General features: G+C 38.9%; 1 long non-coding RNA gene across 1 annotated transcript; it reads right to left on the reverse strand.

Moving 5' to 3' along the window:
- Positions 1 to 4,581: 4,581 nt before the first annotated feature.
- Positions 4,582 to 20,235, reverse strand: LOC120527941. Its single transcript, XR_005633440.1, has 3 exons — positions 20,046 to 20,235; positions 19,688 to 19,895; positions 4,582 to 5,436 (listed from the first exon to the last, which is right to left on the reverse strand). It is a non-coding gene; the product is annotated as an uncharacterized LOC120527941 (long non-coding RNA).
- Positions 20,236 to 20,791: the final 556 nt, after the last annotated feature.

The following is a 20,791-nucleotide window of genomic DNA, read 5'->3' on the forward strand; positions in this document are numbered from 1 at the left end:
TAATGAAAACTGAAGTTGTTAATTAACAGTTGATTATATATTAACATAAATTTAGCTTCCCTGACCAATTCATCTATACTAATAAAAGGCAAAGCCCTCACTGACTCATCACTAATTCTCCAACTTCCCGTGTAGGTAGAAGGCTGAACTTTGGCAGGCTCATTCCTTACAGCTTACTTACAAAAGTTGGGCAGGTTTCATTTCGAAATTCTACACGTAACGGTCATAACGGTCGATAACGTCCGCCATATTGAACTTTCTTATTCATGGCCCTATCTTCACGAAATTTAGTAGGCGGCTTCCCTGCGCTAACCGAAACCAATGTACGTACTTATTTTGGTGGTATGATGCCACTGTCAGCCGCCATATTGAACTTTCCAACGTCACTAATTCTCCAACTTCCCATGAAGGTAGAAGGCTTAAATTTGGTACTTATTTCGGTAGTATGATGCCACTGTCGGCCGCCATATTGAAATTTTCAACGGTCTTTGTTACTTATTGGCCCATCTTCAAGAAATTTGGTACGCGGGTTCCCAACGCTAACTGAATCCTACTTACGTACATATATATGTCCATCGCCTGCAGCTTGGTCACCGTGTGAGGCGTTGGGTCCCCATCCCAACGCCTCCCATGTTGTTGGCTGCCTGCCTATATAAGGCCGTCCGTCGCTCCGATCTCTACATTCCCTTCCTTGTTTCGCCACGGGATTCACATCTCCCTGCTGAGAACTACAGCCTTTTTATTTAACCCACGGCTTCTCCGCTGTTTTATTGTTCATTTATTACAATTATAGTTATTGTGTAGGTATTTTAGACTTACTTTACATTGTTCAGGTACCCATTTCCTTTATCATTCCAACCGTAAACGCATTAACATGTCTATCGAGGTGATCACCATCGATCAAAGAACTGCCATTTACCGAGTGGTTTCCATTCCCAGAGATGGCACCTACCTTTTCCATTCTCTTTGTTACATATTGCACGGCCATATCAGGCTCACTCTTGATATCCGGAGGAACATTGTGTCTAATGTATTGAATGACTGGGACAGTTTCAAGGTGTGGACTGATGACGGTACAGGAGATAATTATACTACACAGGAGCTTATGCTTAAGCCCTTCACCTATGCTTCTGCATGTGAGTTGATGGCTGCCGCTGAATTGTTCGGTTGTTGCTTTCAAGTGTACCAAAATGGCCAAATATTTTACACCTTTCAACAACCGCCAATGCCTCTTAAACATCTTAGGTTGACAGGTGACGATTTCAGTAGTGGACACTTTGATGTTTATGAATGTTTAAACTCTCAAAAGCTGAATGTGAAGTTATCGATGAAACTGGTTGTATGCTTACAACGCTTGACAAATGCTGAATGTCACTTCAACACAAGTCCTGCAAATACTGTCGTAATTGGAACAAACCATGAAACTCAAACCAATTATGACAGCAGCAATCCAAGCTGTGAGATTTGAGACAAGATTGCTTTTCACATGGCCAACTGTACATTGCATGCTCAAGAGTAAGCTCAGCGCACAGCTTGGTCATATTACAACCGGAGGGCCGAACTCACAATGTGGTTTACAAGGAGATCCTTAACAAATAATTATTGGTATATTTTCCCTCAGTTTAAAAATGTTTAATTTTCTTCTTAATAAATATTTTAAGGCAGTACTTCGCCACTGCAAAGCGTGGGTATTTTACTAGTTAAATTATATTTCTGAGTTTATTCATCTTCCAAAATCTCCAAATTATGGCAGCAATTAAAGGCATACCAGTTTGGAGAGTTTTGTGGTATTGTGATCAGCTCGGCTATAGCTAATAGCAGAACTAGGCCTGGTAGGATCATAGAACTGAATGCTGTTTGCTTCCCCTATAAGTGTAACAAATAACACAGTGCATCCAGAGCACGAATCTCTGGAGGAGTACTAGAAGACTGTTAAAATGTCTCCCTGTTGAAGAATCACTAGAACAGTCACAGATATGTTTGAGCAGCAGGCAGCTTCTGGTGCCTAAGTGCCTGAGCTTACAGTCTTTATGGTATCTAACATTGCACTCGGGTGAATCCCCCACCCCTGTACTCACTTAGCACATCATCTTTTCAAACCAAGCCTACTCTCTGCACAACTAGCCTTCCACTCAGGTCTCTTTACACCTTTCAACATCCACTAAACATAGACAATAGTTATGGAAATAGATTGTCCCAGAGTTACCATTGAAACACTATTTAAAATTTTGACATGTAACCCTACTATACAATGGCTACCACAGTACATACAATGGTCAACCAGATCAGCACAGTGGGCAATACATGTCAATATCCAGTCTAGAAAAATAAGAACAGGTGCTAAATAAGGAGTGTTTTCTGCCTTGGCCCGTTGAACAAAATGACACGCTCACAGGCATTTTTGTCTGTCTGACAAATATTCATTGTCCCACCATTGGGTACTATGAAATGGTAAAAACAGTCAATCACCTTCTCTCTACATGAAGTACATCACCTGTTGTTGGCTTATGGGAATTTTTTTTTCTCCCTAAATAATAAATTTATTTATTATTTAGGGAGAAAATATATTTAAAATCATTTAAAAACTGCATTTTGTGTTTACTTGTGTTATATTTGACTAATGGTTAAATGTGTTTGATGATCAGAAACATTTTGTGTGACAAACATGCAAAAGAATAAGAAACTCTCCCACACTGTTTATAAATATTCTCCGCACAGTTATACAGTAAACCCTCGTTTATAGCGGTTGATCCGCTCCAGACAGATAAATGAATTTCCAAGAAGTAGGATTCTTTATTTATAAATCTAATATTTTTGCAGTTAGAGCATTGGAAACCTGTTTATGACCTTCTAAGTACGTTTTTTTAACATTATTAGAGCCCTCTAGACATGAAATAACACCCTTTAGTCAAAAGTTTAAACTGTGCTCCATGACAAGACAGAGATGACAGTTCTTTCTCACAATTAAAAGAATGCAAACATATCTTCTCTTCAAGGTGTGTGTCAGGAGCGGAGAATGTCAGAGAGAGAAAAGTAAACAAGGAAAAATCAATAGTTTTTCTGCAGTCATGTCCTCGTCCCGGAGTATCACTCTTTTACTGTTCCGAAAAACAACGTGATGGTCCATCCTCTGCTGATGCCATGCAATGTAACTTCAAGGCCGTCGGTCGATGTGTTATGAGGAGGGAGGGCTGTTCGTACGTCTCGTCAAAAATCGCGCAGAAGAAGAAATGCTTCCGGTTTCAGACTACGAAAATGCGTCTGTTTTGTTGTTTTTGAGCTATACACTTTCATTATTTGAATCACAAGTACAAAGTAAATCCAGAAAAGTATGTTTAATTTAAAATTTATGACTGCTATTTGTTTCCACAGAATTAAAAAAATACCTTATTTTCCCTCATTTTATTATTTAATCAAAAATCAAAATCTGAAAATTCCTTTCATTTTCGTTTTTGCTTCTAAAATGAAATTTCAAATACCAAAAAGTACACGGACCTCACTCTTTGTTCCTGTTTTTTTGTCTACTATTCTCACTATCCTTCTGCCCATTCTGGGGTTGATTTTCCTCTAACAGCCGCATCCAGGTATGTTGGCTATAGTCCCATGGACCTTAATCTTCTTAATAATGTTTCCAACTGTTGTTGATGGTCTTATAGTCTTTGCCTTTAACATGCTTGTCTATACTTTTCGTTCTGATCTCCTCTGACAACTCTGCCCTTTCCTTTCTCTGGCCCATGTTCATCACGGGACACACTATGATACCAAATGGAAGAGCTACTACTTTTCTCCATTTAAAAAGTTTGAATGACTGACTGCACAATAGACCACTTTCACACTTCTGGCTTCATAAACTCGGAAGCGTTCATTTACTGGGATCTGGCATATTCAGTTATATCACAGCAATGTCTGAAATCAAGTCAAAGAGTTTCTGTAGTTTTCCTTTTTGTTCTTCTTTGAAACAAAAACAAGAGAATAGCTACCTTATGTCATACCTTACGTCATAAGCACCTCAAAATTGTCGCTGTCCCATCCAGCTTTAAGTGGAACAGCTGGGGAGATGGGAAACAAGGACAGCTTTCTGTGTTTGAAGTTTCGCCATGTTGTTTCTGATGTGCCACTTGAAACAGAAGAGACGGACAAGAAAAGAGTATATGACACTGATATGTTGATAGACCACAATTATGCATGTACTTCATCAGATATGCTTATGTGTTTTAATGTAATGATTTTTAATGCAATCTTTATTAAAACTCCACTGTACCACTTATGTAATTAACAATCAGCAATCAAGAGTTAATAATGTAAATCTAATACTGATATTCAATACTTATACTCAGTAACAGAAATAATTTTTCTTCATTTTATGCATTAACTGTGTGCATCTGTATTATTTAATATTTGAACAACTCGGCAAGTTTCATCTCAATTATATACTGATAGGTAATACGTATACCTTTTATAGCATTAAGAATAATGAAAATACTGATTCTGACTTTAAATTATATAATGAAATTGTCTTTGGTTTGTTTTTGATTGACATGTATTAGTTCATTTTTAACATGTAGAATTTTTGTATTTAACAGGTCCACTAGATGCTGTTGCCATTAATATACAGGAGCTGGAGCAAACTGGAAAAAGAACTGATGAAAGTCAGAATGTCACCACTGCAGATCAACAGATTTTGCGCATCTGATGTGGATTTTCAGTTTTACATGCGTTTTCCTTATGAGTGGGTCTTCAGAATGTTTTGGCATGCAATTGAACCATCTGCTATCAATATAGTGTATTGGTCAAAAGCACAGAATATAATGTATTGGTCAAAAGCACAGAAGAAAGGATTAACTGAACACCAAAGAGCTCCAAGCCCAAACTGCAAGTGGTGATGAGTTTTTTGTTTTTTTTAATGTTGATGTCAGGTTTCAGTGGGACAGAAAGGGAAGATCCAAGAGCCACAACACATCCTGACTTTGAAAGTATTAATTCTATAAGTGTGAACTTCTTTTAAAGTATGTTGAACCAATCACACGTTTGCCTGTCACTTTAATGTATTTCATGTAATAAATTATATTGTTTAGTGAAAATCTAGTCACACATTTTAAACATGTTTCAATAAATATACTTGTAAAATAGATATAACTATTTAATAAACATCATGCTTTTAACAGAACATTTTACTTTTGTAAGAGAATGCATTTGAAATTTATGGTACAAAATATTTTGTTTCATACTACAGTTTTGGCCCCTGGATTCCTCTTGATACTGTACAAAAAGAAACACTCCTTTCAGTGTTTTTAAGCATAGGCTACGGTTACTACACAGTTATTTACAGATATTTAAATATTCTTCCAAAGTAGTACAGGTCCAGCTTATCTTTCACTTTCGAGATCATGCCATCAATCCTCCATACTCTCTCCACTGTGATGTCTCCATTTGTTTCTGTAATAAAATCACACCAACTCAGTCCAGTTATGGCCAACTGTCCTTGCACCTGCCGCAGGTAATAAATATCAAAACATGAAAGGGAAACAAAACAAATAAGTATAGACAATATCTATAAACGCAGTGAATAAACGTCAACAGACCACTGTATAACAGAACATGTACATTTAGGTTCGCAAACCTCTGGACAAAACCTACAGGGAATGTGGTTCCTCTCTTTTCCTCATTGATCTGTTACACCTTCACCATCTTTCCACCATCTCCATATTCAATAGAATTTGATAGTAATAACGTACAAAGAAAAAAAAGAAAATGAAAATTGTGCCATTCATAAATCAGCATGACATATGATACTAGCTAGCAAAACGGCATTAACAAGAGAACACTTAACTTGGCAGTTGAAAAGATCATTTTCATGAAAATATTTCTATCATTTTTCATGTTTTTTAGAAGACATGTTGCACTGTACTAGTTGTGTAACATATACCATAGTGAGTTTGGCAAGATTGGTTTGAGAACTGCTGAATAACAGTCCCGATTGCTGCTTTTCTTTGTCAACCACCATTCGAAAGGAAGTTGATCATACCAACAAGAAACTGGCAGGAAGTCATCATAGATACCCATAAAATGGCCTATTATGCGCTACACTAGGAATGAGTACTTCTTCAGTAAGACACTCAGTTACCAGAGCTTGCAAGGCTCCGATAGCCAAAACATCATAAAATCTTATTTTACAGATAAATCAATAATTTAATTAATTAATGTAGTGATCATATATTTGCAAGTTTAATCTTTGAATGCTCATAGTGTTTTAAGGTTGCAGCTAGATTTAAATTAACAGTGGTGCTTTCTCTTGTGATAAACACTCTGTGAGGGAGAAGAGAAGAGACAAATGAAAACCAGAGCTTTTTACAGCTGTACAGTGAACATGCAGCCACAGTAATAAACTGCTGAGAGGCCGATCTGCTTGTGCCTGCTTTTGTGCCCTCTAATCTGTATCAAACCAATGTAACTTTCTACAATACTATATAACACGGCTATCCGTCAAGTAAAGTTTTTTTGTGAATATTCAAACAGTGGATAATTAACATTTTAAGTTTAAATATGGGTAATCTCTTAAACACTTTAAGAGTTAATTTAACACTTGGCCTCTGCAACAACTAGCAATTTGACTGTGCCCATCATGGGGTATACAAATGCAGTCTGATTAGTCTGCTTGACGACACATTAATAACTTCACCGACTAACCTCAGTTCTGTGTTTGTAGTACAGGTTTTCCTTCCCTGTGATAGACTGATGCCATGTCCATAGATTTTCTTGCCTTCTGCTGGGTGCTTTCTGAGATTTTCCAGCGACCCTGATACGCGGGTTTAGAAGATGGATGGGTTTCCTTTTCTTAATGTGCAAATCATCTGAGAACTAAATATTGTTGGGAAGTGACCAAGAGCTCCACAAGATGCATCACAACTTTGAATCAATCCATCAATCGGATGTTGGCCTAAAACATGTGTTGGCACTGCTGTAGTAGGTCCATTTTTTTCCCTGAAACCATTTTATCAATCTGTGATAATAACTAATCTGTAATTTTTACCCACTGCCACAACCAACAATTTAATCAAATGCAGTGTTGTTTTTTTTTGTTATTGGAAGGCACCACCCATTTTGGTCAGAGTATTATAAAAGTCGATCAACGTTGGACGGAGGCACCATTTTTTGGACCTAAGTTTACAAGGACAGAGATTCCAATTACTGATCCACTGTTATAACAACTAGTTGCAAAGATTGCCTTAAGAGGTGTTAACTGGAAGCCAGAGACTGGATTTTTCTTTATTTCATGTTTATTTAAGCTCACAAATTAAAAGGGGTAGCCTGACTGGCTCCCCAATTATTCCTTGGGATGTTGTGAAGTAACTTGGGTGATTACAAGGTCTTGTTACATAAGTGTAAATGAGTAATAGATACATTTTTGCAGTACTTAAACTAAAGTGTCATTGTGCTATTTCATGTCCATAACAATTTATCTGATGTGTGTCAAGTGAATTTTGTAACATTACCCAGAATGCTAAGTCCATTAAACCTACTCACGAGGTGGTCTAAGAATGTAACTTTGTTTTCCTTCTCCAACTCCAAGAAGCTCACTCCAACTGCACTTATTCTTAGTCTTGATCTTCTGCTAGTCCACAACTCTGCAACAGCGCTAAATCGAAATTTAGTATTGTTACCATAAATAGTATAGTATTAGTATCTATGGTATTTATCATAGATCAGTACACTTCAACAGTGTATGGATTACAAGTGACATCAAGGGCCTTTTGAACCAGAAAAAAGGGCTTTTAAAGGCAGTGATCAGCATGAGCTCAAGCACGTGCAGAAGGAACTCCGAGTCCAGCTCAGCGAGGCAAAGGAGCAGTACAGGACAAAGCTGGAGCATAAGTTGCAGAATAACAGCATAAAGGAAGTGTGGGATGGGATGAACATCATTACTGGCTGCAGCTCGAAGCGGGATGCCACCCTAACCCCCTCTCATCTCAGAGTACTGTATCCTCCACCCATCCTTCTGCTGACACCAGCATAGGAGAGAGTTTCCCCCCACCCACAATTACAGCAGTCAAGGTAAGCAGAGAGCTGAGGAGACTTCGTGCCAGCAAAGCAGTGGGTCCAGATGGAGTATCGCCACGACTGCTGAAGGCGTGTGCGTTGGAGCTGGGGAGTCCTCTACAGCGCATCTTCAACCTGAGTCTGGAACAGGGGAGAGTCCCCAGGCTTTAGAAAACATCTTGCATCACCCCTGTCCCAAAGGTATCATGTCCTGGTAAGCTGAATGACTTCCAGCCTGTCACTCTGATGTCACATGTGATGAAGACCATGGAGCGGCTGCTGCTAAACTACCTGAGGCCACAGGTCTGCCACGTCCTCAACACTATGCAGTTCACATACTAGGAGAAGGTGGGAGGGGAGAATGCCATCATCTATATGCTACACCGATCCCTCTCCCACTTGGACAGAGGCAGTGGTGCAGTAACAATTATGTTTCTAGACTTCTCTAGAGCCTTCAACACCATACAACCTCGGCTCCTTAGGGACAAACTGACAAAGAAGGGAGTAGATTCATAACTGGTGGCATGGATCGTGGACTATTTTACAGACAGACCTCAGTATATGCGTCTCGGGAACTGCAGATCTGACATTGTGTTCAGCAGCACAGGAGCGACGCAGGGGACTGTACTTTCTCCGGTCCTGTTCAGCCTATATACATCAGACTTCCAATACAACTCAGAGTCCTGCCACATGTAAAAGTTTGCTGACGACACTGCTATCGTGGGCTGCATCAGAAGTGGGCAGGAGGAGGCGTATAGGAACCTAATCAAGCACTTTGTTAAATAGTGAAACTCAAATCACCTACACCTGAAAACCAGCAAAACCAAGGAGCTGGTGGTAGATTTTAGGAGGACCAGGCCCCTCCTGGACCCCGTAATCATCAGAGGTGACTGTGTGCAGAGAGTGTAGACCTATAAATACCTGGGAGTGCAGCTGGATGATAAACTGGACTGGACTGCCAATACTGAAGCTCTGTGCAAGAGAGGACAGAGCCTATACTTCCTTAGAAGACTGGCGTCCTTCATCATCTGCAATAAGATGCTGCCGATGTTCTATCAGACGGTTGTTGCGAGCGCCCTCTTCTACGCAGTGGTGTGCTGGGGAGGCAGCATAAAGAAGAGGGACACCTCACGCCTGGACAAACTGGTGAGGAAGGCAGGCTCTATTGTAGGCACGGAGCTGGACAGTTTGACATCTGTGGCGGAGCGATGGGCGCTGAGCTCCTGTCAATCATGGAGAATCCACTGCATCCACTGAACAGGATCATCTCTAGACAGTGGAGCAGCTTGACTGACAGACTGAGGAGATCGTTCCTCCCCCACACTATGTGACTCTTCAATTCCACCCGTTTGGGTAAACGTTAACACTATACAAGATTATAGACTGCTATACTTGCCTTGCACTCTCTCCTTGCATTTTTTTAACTTGCATTAAGTTTTTATCACTCTTTAATTAATATTGTTTTTATCAGTATGCTGCTGCTGGAGTATATGAATTTCCCCTTGGAGATTAATAAAGTATCTATCCATCTATCCATCCATCCTAAGTGGGGGTGATCCTCAGATCTAACTGCTTGAGATTGCAATTGTTGCAGCCTGTTGAACTGGGAGAATCTGCATGATGCTGAGGCACCATAGCAAACTATTTTCATTGGTCATTCCTCAGTTGAGTTTCTTTTAGCTTATATTTAAAATCATTTTTTATGCAAAAGCCCCTATACATTCTATAATTTGTAATGCTGTTAAAAATCAGTTTATGATAACATTACATCATGACAACATTGCATCATTTTACATCATTCCATTCCCTTACATGGTTAATTACCCACATGTAACTTCACTAATTTAGATATTCATTTTACAAAGCTTTCAAATCAATTTCAAATTACCATGTAAATAATTAAATGCCACAGGAAGTTGCTTGTCATTAAATAAAAATAATTATATGTCATGGTATGTCTCAGATTATTTGAAAAAATATAGTTAAAAATTATAGTTAAAAATACTAAATAAATTTAGAAAATCATTTAACCATATATTTTATTGTGCTTATTTTGCATTTCAAATACAGTAATGCAAATTACAAGGGTTCAAATTGATCAAATATATAATATAAAATTCATGGTTTCTGTTAGCCTTGTTCAATATTCATTTTGTCCTCCTCTTAGGTCTTTCCAAAAAAATCCTCAATCATGAGTTCATCTGTCACACAATATTTGTTAGTTTATCTTACAAAAAACTTATGGCTTTTTTCTGCTATCAGGATCGTTGCTGTTTATGCAAATTAATTTTAATTTATATCCATTAATAACTACAACAACAATGTCTAACAACATATATGAGAGTGTCACGCATATGCTTTGGAGGATTTACTAATGAGCTTGGTAGAGTTATGTAATAACCCGTCGGGATGACAAATGTTTCTAACATTTTCTTCTCGTTGTCTCCGCACAGCATAGAGAAACTGCCCAGTGAGGGCACTCGGCCCCGCCCCTTCCTGTTCCCTTGAAATAAGAACTCCAGCTGTCCAGACTGAGGCGTCTTTTTGGTAAGAACGACTTGTCAGGTAGAGAGCTCCCTAGCAAACAGATCCTGAACCTGCGACTAAAGTCGAGCCTTTTTGTTTATTTGATAGCTCAAGGGCAAGATTCCTAAACACCATAAGGCCTTTTCTTTTTGGCTCAACTTACTGTTAAATTAAGTAGGATGACTTGGTTGGTGCCCCAACAATTGTTTTCAAAACTCATCATTCTTGCACCTGGCCAAAGAGATCTCGTTAAAAACCACATTTAACAATGCTGAATTAAACACATACAGCAATCTCAGCCACTGTGCCATTCTAAAAAATAAAGCTATATTTATTGTTGTTTTTTTTAAACATTTTCATCTGTTTCAGACAGCCTGGTAGAAGCAATTAGCTAGGCAGAATCCTGAGAACAGAAAGCTTCAGCTCTCATCTTTTGCCATTTCCACCATATCGTGATGGACAGTTCTTTAATAGTTTTACAGATTGGAAACATTCTGTGAATAATCAATCTGAAACTGATCTTCAAACACAAATCAAGACCTTTTCTTTTAACTACATCTTTAAAGAACATATTTGAAACACCAATTGTATCATGCATCTACAAGCAATTACAAATACATTTATTTTTAGACCTAATTTCTAATATTACTATTACAACTAATTACAAAGACATAACCCATGTAGGGGTTGGTGAAGTTCTAGGGAGTTCAGATCTGGAAGAATGAGTGTTAAGGGTTAAACTGTTTTTCTAACCATGCAGCAGTCTTGATTTATATTTTATGTAAGCCCATATTATTTGTATTAGTCATAACTGCTTTTAGCAGCCCATATTTGATTATTTTTTATCTATTGCCATAGCTTATATATTGACTTATGACAAATACTGTAATGCAGAAGCAATCTTAAGTCTCTTTCTGTGGTTTGTACTAGAAAAAGCTGCCTGTGAAAGTTTGTTTCTAAATTAGCTATTAAGATCATTTTCATTCTTTCAGAGAAATGACAGGTGATTAAAGATAAATGCTGACTTATGTATGAACTTATAAAAGTGGTTTGCTCAAAGCAACGAGCACACACACACACACATCTTAGCAGCAGGGTCCTAGCAGGCTATACAGAATTTGTGTGTCTAGCAACAAATCCCTGCTTCAGATTAATCAATGCTTAAAGAGTTTGATTTATTTTTCCAAAAGGTATTAATTTTGAAAGCCTCTACACCGAAAATGTATTTTTAAATGTAAAAAAAATTGATTTTGTCACTGTAAATAGCACATTAGCTGAATATCATTTTAGTAACGATAACATCCCCCTGTAGATGTGCACCTTAAGTGCACAGCTTTGTCCCAAGCCATTCAAAGTGGGACTTTTCTCTAAAGTGTGGCTGACACACAGCTTCCCTAAATCGCCATCTTCTAACTCAACATGCACGAGGTCCCTCTTTAAAATATCAATAGGGATCTGAGAAACCTTCGAAAATGGTTACCTTGTTATTCAGAAAGTTTTAGGGTTCATGGATTTTTTTTAGTCATGTTTACACAAGAAAATGTTATTTTTTTCCTTCTCACACAGAAACAAAAAAAAAATAAATAAAGACAGAAATTCTAAAATATTTACATCATTTGAAAAACTGATTATCTGTTAACTACTTTTAGCAGTTCAAATATACTTATCTAAAAATGAACTTATAGTAGCACTGCGGTACAGACAACAATAGGGAGCAACAATATATTAATCAGATGTCTACACATATTTAAAACAATGTGATATGTAGGAGGTAAAGTGCAAAACATTACCTGACAATTCAATTTAACTCTCAGGCCTGTGTAAACATACGCTGTGCTTAATTCTGACATCACAATCTTTATAGAATTTCATTAATTTGAGGACATTAGAATGCTTCTTACAACATAAAATGAGGCTGTTTTTGTGCTGTGGCCAGGATAAAAGGTAGGTCGAAATTTCTCAAGAGTTATCATTTTTAATATAAGACTAGAGTTACAAAACTGAATGTTTTTGTAAGATTTCTGGAAAAAGGTATAAATTAGAAATCAGTTTATTACTTATGATAAACTGGGAGCAAAACTGTTTTTTTCTTAGTAGTCGCCACTTTAAGGGAATGAAAGTTAAATACAAATTTCACAAATACACAATGTCATGCATTACAAAATAACAATACAGTAAGTAATGAGATATTCCCCACCAGTTTTAACAATAAAAAAATAGTAACATTCACTTCAGTACGCTCTTAAGAGGAATCACTTTTCTATTCTTTCAGTTTTACCCTTATCATCATTTTAACCTGATTTTCTAGCACGTTTGCTGCAGATTTCTGAAGGACTATAATGAAAATCATGCTTATCCCAGATAGAGCGCAGTTTTTTTGTTTTTGTTTTTATCTTTTCACGGAAGCAATTTTAAGAATACTGTATGTTAGTGGGAAGAGGTTTGGTTATGGTTATTACCATGCATATTGATACATTTCTATTACTATCTCAATATTTAACATTTTTTAAGTTATTTATCTGCTATTTGAAACTTTTTGTCCATGAAAATCAAATGCAACATTGTTGCACGCTGATGCATTCAAAATAAGTAATTAATTGTACATGTTGTAAAGATAGGGCTTAAGTTAAAGAGATTTAATTTTCTCACTTTAACAACTGCTTCTACTCTGCAACATAACTTAACTTTAAAAAAAAAATGAAGAAATATTCAATCAAACTTCTTACCTGAAATTTTCAAAACTTACCAGGAATTAGCACAGTATGAATGGAGTAGTTTTAATTGGCCCATGCAGCATTCTCCCATTCAGTGTTTTGCAAATGACATGTCAAGTCTTTTCAATGTTGATTTCACTGTGCAATGTTAAACAATGCTTAAATAGTACTTTAACATAATTTTATTAATATAATGTATGGTAGACATAACTCACTGTGTTCGATATAATTCTTTCAACTACCTGTAGGTGTTACCCGGCTTGTCATTCCATGTTGTTATGCTTTATTATTAGCAGTCTGTGCTAATGGGCAGTACAAAAAGAATTGTTAGACATAAGTAAAACATAAAAATTTCAGTTTAAAAAAACATTTACTAGTGTTTGGACTATGTCAAATGGTTTAACTTAAAGTGTTTTCTAAAATAGAAACTGGGGAGGAACTGAATGAGTCTGATCAAAGAACAAATTAATTTTAATACATTTAGTTGTGGCCTTGTGGGAGAGATATTGCATAATCAAGAACATGATACCCGGTTCAAAGCCATCCACTGATTCTGACTGTAGAAAGGTGCAGGCAACTATTTACTTGATATTTGAAAATAATTTTGGATAAAGGTATAAAGAAAATAAGTGCATGCAGCAATATAAGTTGTAAATTAATTCCAAGAATATATTAGTATGGTAGGCCAATGAGCTAAAAATAGTTATATGATGCACTTCTGGAATTTATCTTATTTGATATTCTGTACTAGAAAGATGTATGGTGCTGGGAAGAAAGAGATTTCTGGAACAAATTGCGTGGGTCTTCAAAGCAACTATCCTCCCCAACTTAGTGAAGCTCAGAGATTAATGGTGTTTGTCATTAGTTGAGATATTTTACAGTTTTATTACCATTGCCCTCTGAAACACACTCACCAAGTATAACAGACTGAACCACACTGTGATAAAAGGACAACATGAGATGCTATTCCACTTTAAAATGTTTGAGTTTCCAGAGGAGAAATAAGTTCTGACTGCATTTAGAGAGTGTGTGTATACACTGTATATAGCAAACAAGGTTATCATCTAGGGTTATATTCAGACTGGATTCCCCCAGAACAGTGATGGGGGAACATGCTGATTTCTGTCTTTAAAGTTAAATATAACATCTTTGATCTTTTAAACATTTAGAGTAAGATTTTTGCTCATCTGTGAAAACCACCGGGCGCCAGTGGGGGACCTGCCAATTCTGGTATTCTATGGCAAATGCCAATCGATCTCCACAGTGTTGGGCACTGAGCACAGGGCCCACTAAAGGACATCAGGCCCTCAGGCCACCCTCATGAAGTCTGTTTCTGATTGTTTGGCCAGAGATATTCACACCAGTGGCCTGCTGGAGGTCATTTTGTAGTGCCCTGGCAGTGCTCATCATATTCCTCCTTGCCCAAAGAAGCAGATACCGGTCCTGCTAATGGGTTAAGGACCTTCTATGGCCCTGTCCAGCACTCCAATAGTAACTGCCTGTCTCCTGGAATCTCCTCCATGCCCTTGAGACTGTGCTGGGAGACAGCAAACCTTCTGGCAATGGCACATATTGATGTGCCATCCTGGAAAAGTTGTACTACCTGTACTCTCTCTATAGCAGTGGTCCCCAAACCCTTTTGACACTAAGGACAGCTCTACTGGAAGCTAATTTTTCCTGGGACCACGGGGTGGGGAAGGGTTGAGTTATGGAGGAGGGGATTTTTAGGGGCGGATTCGTAGGGCAGTTTTATACACAATTTACATTACATTTCTATTATTGTTAAGTTATAATATCGTAATAGAAATTATACAGCTTACCATAATGCAGAATCAGTGGGAGCCCTGAACTTGTTTTCCTGCAACCAGAAGATCCCATCTGGGGACGATGAAAGACAGTGACACACAAAGTGTGTTTCTTATGTTCAGTCTACTCCATAATCTCGTTTTGGTGGCTGTCACTGCAGAAAACACTGCCTCACAAAGATTGGATGTTGGAAATGGAAGCAGCTTCAATAGTTTCTTTCGTGTTAATGTTAATCTCCTCCTGCCTACAAGTTATGCAGATGAGAATTTTTCTCAGCATTTCCTTGCGATAATACACTTTCAGGAGGTGAATGATCCCCAAACCCAATGGCTAAAGCACTGCTGTGCAATTGGGAGGGAGGAGTTCAATACGAACATTATCTGAATGTGGAAGTATTTTTGTGGGCCACACAGTTATCAATCAGAAGTCAAGTAATCATCTTCTTCTTCTTCATATTGTGAGGTTTTTGAACTATTTTGGGACCCCCCACCCCCATCTCACCCAACGGGAACGTCACACTGAAGTGCATCCCGAAGTGCGATTGCAGCATCTGTGTAAGATTGTTTGTCCATTGCTGAGGCAGGGAAACAGCAGGCTCACAGCGTGTTGTCCCATTGACAGAGGTCCCAAGAGAGTTTAAAAACCACACATTTTCTTCAATAAGTGCCGCATTAATAGGAATGTTTATTGAAGGAGCATCACTGAACCACATAAAACAGCTTTTTCGCTGTCTTCAAATGCAGCAGTTCGCATACGTTTGCAACCCGAGATTTTTCTTCTTTTTTGCATATAATAAAGACATGTGCATTGCATTTGTCATTTCAACAGATTGCACATCACATTAACACTGTTATCGTTTTTTCACGTCTGCCATTTCTACAGAAGGGTGACATCCGTTGGATGTTTTTCAAATGTTGATGAGCAATAAGCACAAGGTATCACTGAAAACCACAGAAAACAAAAACAGCAAAAAAACAGTACGAGGAAAGTTTGAAGAAAGAACATTTTTTTACAATGTTTCTGTTTGGGGATTGTTGTGCAAATGTGCACAACTGAGCTGCAACCACAGAACTAACTGCTCTGTGGACGATTCATTCAAGCATTTCAAGGTCACTTCGTTGTAATGAAAGTATCTGCTGCTCAATGTACTTCGTAGTAACAAGATTTCTATAGACTTGTGTCATATGGTGAAACTGTCAGAAACATAAAAGTACTTTGTTGTAATACTCTCTCACCTCGGTCTCTCTCCCTCTCTGTGCCGCTGCAAATCCCCCACCCACCTAGTGTTCTGAAAAGTGTCCTCAGTGAAGGGGGCAGCTTTTTTGCTGTAGCCCTTCACTGAGTGAGTCTCGGGTTGGGGACCCCTACTCTATAGGGTCCAGGTATCGCCTCATGTTACCAGTAGGTACACTGACCGTAGCCAAATGCAAAACTAGTGAAAAAACAGATGAGGAGGGAAAAATGTCAGTTGCCTCGACCTGTTAAACCATTCCTGTTTTGGGGGGTCATCTCATTATTGCCTCTTCTGTGCACTTGTTGTTAATTTCATTAACACCACAGCAGATGAAACTGATTAATAACCCCCTCTGCTACTTATTTGACCAGATCAATATCCAGAAGTTTCAGTGACTTGATGCTATGCTCTGATTAAAAAGTGTCCCTTAAATTTTTTGGAGTATATATATATATATATATATATATATATACTGCTCAAAAGAATTAAAGGAACACTTTTAATAAGAGTATAGCATAAAGTCAATGAAACTTATGGGATATTAATCTGGTCAGTTAAAATAGCAGAGGGGTTGTTAATCAGTTTCAGCTGCTGTGGTGTTAATGAAATTAACAACAGATGCACTAGAGGGGCAACAATGAGATGACCCCCAAAACAGGAATGGTTTAACAGGTGGAGGCCACTGACATTTTTCCCTCCTCATCTTCTGACTGTTTCTTCACTAGTTTTGCATTTGGCTACAGTCAGTGTCACTACTGGTAGCATGAGGCGATACCTGGACCCTACAGAGGTTGTACAGGTGGTCCAACTTCTCCAGGGTGGCACATCAATACGTGTCATTGCCAGAAGGTTTGCTGTGTCTCCCTGCACAGTCTCCAGGGCATGGAGGAGATTCTAGGAGACAAGCAGTTACTCTAGGAGAGCTGGAGAGGGCCATAGAAGGTCCATAACCCATCAGCAGGACCAGTATCTGCTCCTTTGGGCAAGGAGGAACAGGATGAGCACTGCCAGAGCCCTACAAAATGACCTCCAGCAGGCCACTGGTGTGAATGTCTCTGACCAAACAACCAGAAAGACTTCATGAGGGTGACCCAAGGGCTCCATGTTCTCTAATGGGCCCTGAGCTCACTGCCCAGCATCATGCAGCTCGATTGGCATTCGCCATAGAATACCAGAATTGGCAGATGCACCACTGGTGCCCTGTGCTTTTTACAGATGAGAGCAGGTTCACCCTCAGCACTTGACAGAAGTGAAAGGGTCTGGAGAAGCCATGGAGAACATTATGCTGCCTGTAACATCATTCAGCATGAGCAGTTTGGTGGTGGGTTAATGATTGTCTGGGGAGGCATATCCATGGAGGGTCACACAGACCGCTACAGGCTTGACAAAGGCACCTTGGCTGCCATTAGGTATCAGGATGAAATCCTTGGACCCGTTGTCAGACCCTATACTGGTACAGTGGCTCCTGGTGCACGACAATTCCTGGCCATGTGGTGAGAGTATGCAGGCAGTTCCTGGAGGATGAAGGATTTGATACCATTGACTGGCCACCACACTTTCCTGACCTAAATCCAATAGAACACCTCTGGGACATTATGTTTTGGTCCATCCAATGCCACCAGGTTGCACCTCAGACTGTCCAGGAGCTCAGTGATGCCCTGGTCCAGATCTGGGAGGAGATCCCCCACAACACAATCTGTCATCTCATTAGAAGCATGCACCGATGTTGTCAGGCATGTATACAAGAACACAGGGGCCATACAAAGTGCTGCATACAATTCCGAGTTGCTGCAATTAAATTTTGGCAAAATGGACTAGCCTGCCACATAATTTTTTCACTCTGATTTTTGGGGCGTCTTTGAATTCAGGGCTCTGTAGGTTGATCATTTTCATTTCCATCAAACGATGTGGCATCCTTTCGTTCCTAACATAATTACCCAGTCTATATCAGTATAGATATCCAGGAGGATTTCTTTTTCCCATTGAGATCTGATGTGTTTTCAAAGTGTTCCTTTAATTTTTTTGAGCAGTTTATATAAACATCATGACATGCATCCATTTTATCAGTCTCAATCAGTGTTTTCACTTTTTATCATTCATTGACAGAGAATTTCTACTTCTTCAAACTAAAAGAAGTGGGAGTTCAGGGAGATGTTTGTAGATGGGTGCAGAATTGGCTCAGACACAGGAAGCAGGGGATTATGATGTGAGGAATTCACTGACATTAAGAGAGATGTTTCACAGGGGTCAGTACTAGGGCTGCTGTTATTTTAAATATATATAAATGATTTGGATGGATTTAGATAGGAATATAAATAATAAGATGGTTAATTTTACAGATGACACCAAGACAGGTGTTCATGTTTTAATATTTATTCACTGCGGTTGCAGATCTCTGTACTGAATATTTCGGTACTGGTTATCTCCCTGTCGAAGCAACTTCGCTCAGCTCCAATGTTCCTGTGTTTATGGCATAGCAAGAGCGTCAAACACAAAGTGAATAGTGTGTAATGTGCTCAAATTAGTCAGTCTTCTAGTTATTATTGACAGTAGATGTCTCTTAAATTTAAAGGTATGATAACTTGCAATACAATAAAGGTAGTCTTATTTTGCATGATAATAATACAAATATGATGACTAGAGGACTGCCTGTAGTGGCCGATTGCCTTAGTGTCATATTGCTCTTATTTTTCCATAAAACTTTGCTCAGAAGGCCCATGTTCATCCCTCGTTTATTATAATTAACGTTTCATGCCATGCCTTGTAGTGTCACACATTTCTCTGTCCACCTGTAGGTCAATTTACAAATTGAGGACTCTGTGCAGTTAAACAGCACATTATGCTCATGTAGTGCCGGGAAAGCACTGTGTAACCACCTGGCTGCCTGCTTTGGGCTTTCCAAAATAAAATGTACAGATGTTGAGTGTGTTTCTGAAGCAGGACACACAAAGCGCATCAAAGGTCAAGCTACAATTAAAAAAATAAAATAAAAAAAGCATAAGTACTTCTGGCACATGCAAGGTCAGCTGGCCATCACCTGACTGGGTTGGTGTGACATTTATATAGAAACAAAAGGAGACATCAATGTGAAGAGAGTATGGAGGAATGATGGCGTGATCTCTAAAATGAAAGATCAACTGGACCTGCACTACTTTGAAAGAATATTTAAAAATCTGTAAAAAAAAAAAAAAACTGTGTTGTAGATTTATGATTAAAATGTTGAAAGGAGTGTTTCTTCTTCTGCAATATCAAGATTCTAGTATGATAAGCCAAGTTCAGTGTCTGTAGATAATGTAAATATTGAGACAGCCGCTTGGCTTGTCACGGACATTTGGGGGAAAAATGTTAAAGAAATAAAGTTTTAACTTACCTGTTTTGGTGACGATTCATAGATTAACACGGCAGCAGCACAAAGTTATACCGGCGGTTTTCTAATACTGTATCTGGTGGCCTACAGGTGCTCCGAGGGCAAGCCGTGGGGCTCAAACTTCTAGGTGCAGAGGCACGCGTCTGAGGCCGTTTTTCGAGCGCGTTCACAGTTTCTGATGGCCGAGTGCAGAGGCGCGCTTCGGTAACTGCTGGAGAAGAGAGGGCAAAAGTACAACATTTAAATTTAGAGAAACAGGTCACAAGATTAGAAAGCTCAGTTTTAAAGTAGCCGGCAAAAGGAATTCACACGTGTGGCAAAGCATAGAATTGAAAGTGGGAGAAAGTTAAGCAGTACTCACTTTACGGGGAACCCGCAAGTCACCAAGATGGACGGGTGCGCGCGAGAGAGAGAGCAGGAATATTTAAATTGGGTAGACTGCACCTGACAAGTGGCTGACAAATTGTGTACGTCCCGACGTGATTGTTTATTTGAGGTCCGTGGGTAACTTAAAGGTGGATTGAATGGTCAAAAGGGCTTGCGATATAAAACCGGGTCCGAACGCCAGAGGTTGTCTTTTGACCAGGGGCCTCATGTATAAACGGTGCGTACGCACAGAAATGTTGCGTAAGAACTTTTCCACGTTCAAATCGCGATGTATAAAACCTACACTTGGCGTAAAGCCACGCACTTTTCCACGATACCTCATACCTTGTCGTACGCAAGTTCTCGGTTTTGCAGACTGGCGGCACCCTGCGTCAAAGCAATGCTACTGTTCCTATGTGGTTACTCTTTTATTTTCCTGACGCGGCTTTATAAATACACTGAAACTAACTGCATATTGTTTATTAGTGTAATGCATCTGATTGTAATTAACTTGTAACAATATAATGGTCCAGGGAATAGCCATATAGTATTCCAAATACCATAACTGCTTTAGCGTTGTTACTCTCACTGCACTTTCTTCTTCTTCTTCTTTCAGCTGCTCCCGTTAGGAGTTGCCACAGCGGATCATCTTTTTCCATATTACTCTCACTGCACCACTCTGAGTATTTATATCACTGTATCTGAGTGGGGAATCACAGCAGCAGCTGATCGGAAAGAGAA

The sequence above is a fragment of the Polypterus senegalus genome, chromosome 4 (genome assembly GCF_016835505.1).
Source record: "Polypterus senegalus isolate Bchr_013 chromosome 4, ASM1683550v1, whole genome shotgun sequence".
NCBI lineage: Eukaryota > Metazoa > Chordata > Cladistia > Polypteriformes > Polypteridae > Polypterus > Polypterus senegalus.